Genomic DNA, 7,881 nt, shown 5'->3' with positions numbered 1-7,881 from the left:
CTCTATATTTGATGACATTGATACTTTAGTTGTTTAAATTTTCATTTTTGTATTGTTGAAACTACTATTTGTTATAATTACTCTACTATGGGCAATCACTCTATTTTGTGCAATGATTCATTTGTTGTTCTTGTTACAATTTATGCTGTGTTGCCCAATTGGCATAAGTTAATATTGCTGAACTTTTTTTTGTTTGTGCTTCTTCTGTTAATTTTTTCAATGATGCCAAAAGGTGGAAGTTCAAGGGGTCAGAATTGATGGTTGTCAAAGGATATGTTGTGTTATGTGTGAAAGATTGGCTTATTGGTCTATTTCGCAAGGGTAACATTTTACCCTTGAGTTGCTGTTGTCATATTGATTATCGGTATGATCCGTAGAGGGAACATGTAAGGAATTGGGTTCTCAGAAGAAATACTGGTCTAATCCATATAGGGAACATGTGGAATCTGGTTCACAAAGGGAATATCAATTCTGGGGTTGTCATCATCAAAAAGGGGAAAATTGATAAGTTATGCTATTTTGTGTTTTGATGATTTGCCAAACGTTCTCGAGGAACCAGATATGGACCAGATGTGATCAGTTTCCTTGGCCGTGTACAGTCAACTCTACAGCTGTAAAAGCTGTTGCATTGTATCGACTGGCAGTAGATATAAAATTGAAAGGGAGGAAACATGTTCTCATGGGGGAATCAATTCTAAGTTAGTCATCATCAAAAAAGGGAGAAATTGATAAGTTATGCGTCTTTTGTTTTGATGATTTGATAAACTTCATGAGAGAACCAGATAAGGAACCTGATACAATTAGTTCCCTTGCGTTCAGAGTAATTAGTCAGATGTCTGGTTCAATTCTCAATGAAATCAGATAAGGGAACAGTAGTGGGAACAGATAGGGATCAGTTCATCTGGTCGTCGTGCAGTCAACTCTAAAGTTGTAAAAGCTGTTGCACTGTACCGTCTGGCAGCAGTACAACAATACAGTTATAGCTTGCTAAGGCCAAACTAAAAGACACTCCTTTGCATTATCTCTCTTGACCTCACTTATATATTATCAACATGAGGCAATGGGTTTCATCGACCACTTGCAAATCAAAAATTATATTCTTTCAAGTGCTAGCCACCACCTCTCTCAAGAACAAAGCTTCTACAACCTTAAGGACCAGATCCAGAGATTGTAAATATCTTAAATTCTTAGGTTTGTTGAGTCTTTGTCATTTTGTTCTTAATTTGTAATTCTACACTATGAAATGTCTTTGTAAGACAGATTTCAACCTTTGTTTGGTTTAGTTTCTTGACTAGAGTTAGTCAAGGTTGTTTCTTTGTAATAGAGTTATTGCAAAGGGCAATAGAGTTATTGTAAGGGGTGAGAGATTAAGAGTTTAATTCCTAGATTGCAATAGGTTGTAATATGAAATTTGCTTGGTTTAGTAGAGTTGAAATCCTACTAGGGTAGGTAGTTATTTTTAATCCCTTGAGCAAGGAGTTTTCCACATAAATGTCACGTGTTCTTTATTTACTGCATATTTACTGTAGGAACAGATAGAGAACCTGATTCCCTATACTGTTTGATTTTACTTTCCGCTTGTTTACTCTGGGAATAGATAGAGAATCCGGTTCTCTATATTGTTCGATGGATTCCTAGTTTCTATCACTTAACTATTTTTTTAAGCATTGATATGAGCAAGAAAGCAAAAAGGAGGAAGTTGGAGGATCTGATGTTGACTTACGATTTAGATTTCAACTCTTTAAGAGGACCCATATAATATAATTACTTCACCTTTACTGGAACCCTATAAGTTATTTAGTTGTGCACTAGTCTATGCCTCTCGTTGTTACGAATAAGGGTGCATTGTGGGCCGGGCCCAGCCCGGGACCGGACCGGGATCGCGGGCCAAACGGGCCTATTGGGCCGGTCCCAAATGGTACTCCAAACCCGTAGCGGGCCGGTCTTGTACATTTAGCCCACGAGCCCGGGACCGGCAGGCGGGCCTGGGCCGGTTCAACCGGGCCTAACGGGCCTCAACGTCTATAATTTAAAGAATTTTTTTTTTTTTTTAAAATGACCAACGGTCAGATTTTAAAATCTAGCCATTGGCCATAAAAAAAGAGCCGTTTGGGACTTTAAAAAATAGCCATTTGTCCCCCAAACTTTATTTTAACCCCAAACTTTATATAATTACACTTTTCCCAATTCTCAACTATAAATACCCCCTCATTCTTTCATTTTTACTCACAAATTCATCAATCTCTCTCAATCTATATCTAATTCTCTTCTATAATTGCTTATTTTATTATTGCAATTTCGTGAAAAATTGTGAAGTTGGTGAATTGAAGTCTTCAAGTCTTCAACGATTTTCAATTTTCAAGAAGTTGTTCGGCAATTCGGTAAACTCGTTCTTAAGTTTTAAGAATATATTTTTGTGTGTTTTAGTTTGCATATTAATTTTTAAGGCTAATTAATATGGCATTTTCTTTGAAAAAAATATTTGGTGGTAAGGGAAAATCTAAAATTGGTTAAAGTAGTCGCCAACCTACTACCCTTCCCCCGACTCCCCGATCCAGACCTGTTACCCGTCCTCCTGCACCTATTATTCTTGATAGTGATAACCCTTGTTTTCAATTTTCCGATAGTGAATTTTGCCATAATGTTGCACCAGGTCAACAATTAAATGATGAAGTTATGAATGCTCTTTATCCTAATGAAACTATTTTTGAAAATGATGATGAAAATGATGATGTAGATGAAACCCAACCGGATTTAGATGATACACCTACTAGTCCTGTTAATAACCCAACTGATGCCTCGCCCGACCCACCTGTAGAAACCCCTACTTTAATAGACAACCTTCTAAACGCCGCGAAACATCACTTGTTTGGAATTTTTTTACTCAATTAAGAGAACAAAATAAGGCTAAGTGTAAAACTTGTGGGATTTTGCTGGCGCATAAATTTACTGGAGACCGTAGCGGTACGAGTAGTTTGGCTAGGCACATAAAAACACACCCTAGAGATAAAGCTAAATTTTTTCAAATAAAAGCGCAGCTAGAGGGGACAACTGTAGATACTACGGTTAACCCTAGTACAGATTCAAATCTAGTTCAACCAGGAATTAACACCATGACCGGTGGTATTTTATATTACGATCCAAATAAAGATCGTGAAGAATTAGCAAAGATGGTTACCGTTATTGTAACGACCCGACCGGTCGTTTTGCATTTTTGAACCCCGTTCCCTTAAATAAGACTTCCCGCACTTGCTTATGCTAATTTATGACTTGCGGGAATGGGTGGTTCGGAAGTTAGAAGAGTTTTGAGCAAGAATAAGTCTAGTTGCTTCTTTAAGTTCTTTAAAAGGCCAAGTTTGACTTCGGTCAACATTTTGGGAAACGGACCCAGAATCGTGATTTGACAATTTCTGAGGGTCCGTGGGAAAATATGGGACCTGGGCATATGCCCAGAATCGAATTCCGAGGTCCCTAGCCCAAGTAATGAATTTTTATGTTAAATTGTTAAGTTAAAGTTTCAAAGGTTTAAATAAACTAATAAATCATTGTTTTCCTAGGTATCGTGTTCGGATCTCGATTCCGAAACTTGGTACAAGTCCGAAATATCAGTTAAGACTTACCCGTAAAATTTGGTGTCAATCCGAGTAGTTTAAGGGCGTTTTGACCCGTTGGAGGAGAATTAAGAACTTGAAGTTCAATGATTTGATTCATTTGGTTTTGGGGTTGATTCCCCGATTTAGCGTTGTTTTGAGTGTTTCGAGGGTTCGATTAGGTCCGCCTCGTGATTTCAGACTTGTCGGTATGTTCGGGCGGGGCACGGGAGCCTCGAGCGTCAAACGAGCGGGGCTCGAGTGAAGTTAGAATTTGGAAAATGACTGAAGCTTGCTGCTTCTGTCATAACCGCATCTGCGGTTCATGGACCGCAGAAGCGGGACCGCAGATGCGGTCAATAGTTCGCAGAAGCAGAGAAGGGGCAGTCCAGGGGAAACCGCAAAAGCGGCCCAGGGACCCCAGAAGCGATTCCGCCTATGCGGCCCCCAGACCGCAGAAGCGGTCGAGCCCCAAATCCCAAAAGCCGCAGAAGCAGCCAAATTCCGCAGAAGCCAATCTCGGAAGCGGAAATACTTCCGCAGATGCGAAAATAACTGGGGGCAGAAGGGTTCATTAATACGAACCCAAACTCATTTCTTCCACATTACTCTCAACACTTAGGCGATTTTGGTGATTCCAAAGAGGAGGTTTCAACATAACATTGCAAGGTAAGTAATCCCCACTCATTTTTAGTTCAAATACATAAACATTAGGTAGATTTAACACTAAAAATTAGGTAAAATCAACGGATTTGAGCTAGACCTAGGGTTTAATGAAAACTAAGGTTTTATCACATAATTTGCTATGTAGTGAACTAGAAATCATATATTTGTGATCCTTAGGTGATAAGGAACAACTTCCTTCGAAAAATCTCGGAGTCCGTGCACGTGGGCCCGGGGTCGGAATTTAGGAAACTTGTGTAAATGGTTAGGAAATTGTTTAAATAGCTAGAATTCAACCTTGTAAGCCTTTATTTACTAGTTCTTACTTCGTTTGATTAGTTTGGGATTGTCCGGCTTCAAATTAAGGACTTGGTCTCGTTCTTGGACATTTGAAGTGCACTTTGGAGCGAGGTGAGTCTCCTTTCTAACCTCGTAAGAGGGAATTGTCCCCTTAGGATTAATGTTTGAGTGTTTGTTGCTAAATGCGGGGACTACGCACGCGTTAGCCCGTGCGTAGCTACTACTATGATATGTCCGGGTAGCTTAGGACCTACAACATGCCTATTAAATATATATCTTATGTTAAATCGTTGTTATGAACATCTAGCGTGTACTAGAGACTTAAAAGGGGATAGGAGCATACTTGTATAGTTAATTAAGTTTGATTTGGTATTCTTGACCATTTATGTGCCATGTGTGTGAACTTGATGTTTCATCCTTATTTGTGGATCGGGCCGATCGCCTCGGTATGAATAGATGCATCTATAGGCGCGCCGTCGACCCTCGGCAAGTGCACAGTTTATTTCTGTTGGATCGGGTCGTCGCCTCGGTATTATGTGCGCATGTAAATTGTGGAAAGCCTATACATGCTTTAATTTGCCATTATCTCCTATGATAAAATTATATACTTGATGCTGTAAAGTTCTTGACTTATACCACTTGCCATAAACTGTTGATACTTGTAAATTCCATGATTTGAATACATCATACTTATATATATGTATATTAATTGACCTTAGTAAGTATCGAGTCCACCTCTCGTTTCTACTTCTTCAAGATTAGACGGGATACTTACTGGGTAATTGTTTATGTACTCATGCTACACTTCTGTACTTAAATGTACAGGATTTAAGGCAGGTGGATCCGTACATCACTCTGGTGCATATCAGTGAGCGCATCTGGGACTTCTACGGTGAGCTGCACTCCCTTCTTGCCGATCCGCAGCCGAGGGAGTCTTCCTTGTATTTTTTTTTTGTTGTTGTTTCTGTCTATCCTGATTCAGACAGTAGGATAGGACATTATTCATTTTGTGTATATTCTACTAGTTGCCCTTAGCTTGTGACACCAGGTTCTCGCACACACAGTAGTAGACGTCATTTTGGGTTTTATAACTGTCTTTATATTTTATTGATCTTTACTGGTTTATGACTTTAACTGGGGGAAAAAATCTATTATAATGGTTTTTTTTTGGTAAGGGTAAAATGAGAATTTAATTATACTTCCGCGTTGGCTGGCCTGACAAATGGTGTCGGGCACCATCATGACCTATTATGGAAGATGGGTCGTGACAACATGGTATCAGAGCACTAGGTTCACGTAGGTCTCACAAGTTACGGGCAAACCTGATAGAGTCTTGTAGATCGGTACGGAGACGTCTGTATTTATCTTCGAGGGGCTGTAGGGTATTAGGAAAGACTAGTCTTTATTCATTTTCCATCGTGCAGTGGTCAGTATACTAAGTTTCCTCTTCTATTCTCTCACAGATGGTGACGACTCGTGCCGCCGACGTTCCGGACCCGGGAGGAGCTGCTCCCCCCGTTGACAGAGGCCGAGGTAGAGGCCGGGGAAGGGCACCGGCCCGCGGTAGGGGACGAGGGCGTCCCAGAGCTATTCCAGACGCACCGCCAGCAGATCCTGCGAGGGATCCCACTACTGAGGAGCAGGGCGAGGCGCCCGCAGCTGTGCCTACTCCGGCGGATTTCATGACTGCGCCGGGATTTCAGGAGGTCATGGGCCGTATGCTCCGGTTCATGGACACCATGACTCAGGCTGGTTTATTTCCAGCAGACCCAGCTGCTTCGCAGGCAGGAGGGGGAGCACAGACCCCTACTGCTCAGGCTCCAGGTCATGCAGCCGCGGTATATCAGACTCCGGGTGCAGTACCCGCAGAGGGGGTTTCGCCAGTGCTGCAGAGGTACCCCAGCCTAGGCCAGCTGTGGAGTTCGATTCGCAGAAGTTACTAGACAGATGGACCAGACTTCACCCTCCAGTCTTCGGAGGTGAGCGTCATGAGGACGCTCAGGATTTCATTGACAGGTGCAGGGACAGACTGCACGCTATGAGGATATTGGAGTCGCATGGAGTCGACTTCACTACTTTTCAGCTTGAGGGCAGAGCCCGTAGATGGTGGAAGTCCTATGTTCTTGGTAGGCCCGCCGGTTCTCCTCCCATCACTTGGGGTCAGTTCGTACAGTTGTTCCTGGACAGGTATATTCCGCCCTCTGAGAGGGAAGAGCTGCGGTATCAGTTTGAGCACCTTGAGTAGGGTCAGATGTCTGTGACCGACTACGAGGCGAGGTTTTCTGAGTTATCTTGCCATGTACTTATGATACTCCCTACAGATGCAGAGAGAGTGTGGAGGTTTGTCGCCGGATTGCAGCCTAGTATTCGATCGGGTATTGCCCGGGAGGTGGAGATGGGTACAGAGTACCAGCTTGTGGTCGAGATTACTCGCCGGGTTGAGGGATATCGTCAGAGGGGTAGGGAGCAGATACAGCAGGACAAGAGAGCCAGATTCTTTGGAGAGTTCAGAGGTGCCCCAGCTAGGGGCAGAGGTCAGTATGGGAGGGGTCAGCCCAGTAGGCCCCCATCTTCAGCACCACCACCTCCCGCCTGGGGTGCTCCAGCACGCCCCTATTTCAGTGCCATGCCAGAGAGTTCCTACCGCCCGCCAGCTATTCAGGGTTCTTCCAGTGGGTATTCAGGTCCTCAGAGTTCTTCTGGTCCCTACTTCAGTGCTATGCCGGAGACTTCATATCGCCCACCGGCTATCCAGGCTCCTCCCACGGGGTCTACGAGTCATCAGGGACAGTCATCAGGGCAGCAGGTTGCCGCACCACGTTGTTTTGAGTGCGGTGACCCAGGCCACATGAGGAGATACTGCCCCAGGCTTAGGGGCAAGGCAGTACAGTAGGGGCAGCAGCCCATGACTCCAGCACCAGCGGCCCAGCCACCTAGAGGTAGAGGGCAGAGTGGTAGAGGCCGATCCAGAGGTGGAGGCCAGACAGGGAGAGGTCAGCCAGCTACTCCTCAGTCAGGTGGAGGCAAGACAGCCGGTGCTCCAGCTAGATTCTATGCCCTTCCAGCCAGGCCGGATGCATTGGCCTCAGATGCCGTCATCACAGGTATTATCTCCGTCAGCGGTAGAGATGCATCGGTATTATTTGATCCAGGGTCCACTTATTCTTATGTATCATCTCTGTTTGCTCGTTTCCTGGCTATTTCACCTGAGCCCTTGGGTGCTCCTGTTCATGTGTCCACTCCTGTGGGTGATTTTGTGGTTGTGAACCGGGGTCTACCGGTCTTGTGTGGTTACTTTCTGTGGTCTTGAGCTAGAGCAGTATCTCCT

The sequence above is a fragment of the Nicotiana attenuata genome, chromosome 1 (assembly GCF_001879085.1).
Source record: "Nicotiana attenuata strain UT chromosome 1, NIATTr2, whole genome shotgun sequence".
In the NCBI taxonomy this organism is placed as follows: domain Eukaryota; kingdom Viridiplantae; phylum Streptophyta; class Magnoliopsida; order Solanales; family Solanaceae; genus Nicotiana; species Nicotiana attenuata.
This window is presented reverse-complemented; position numbering follows the sequence as displayed.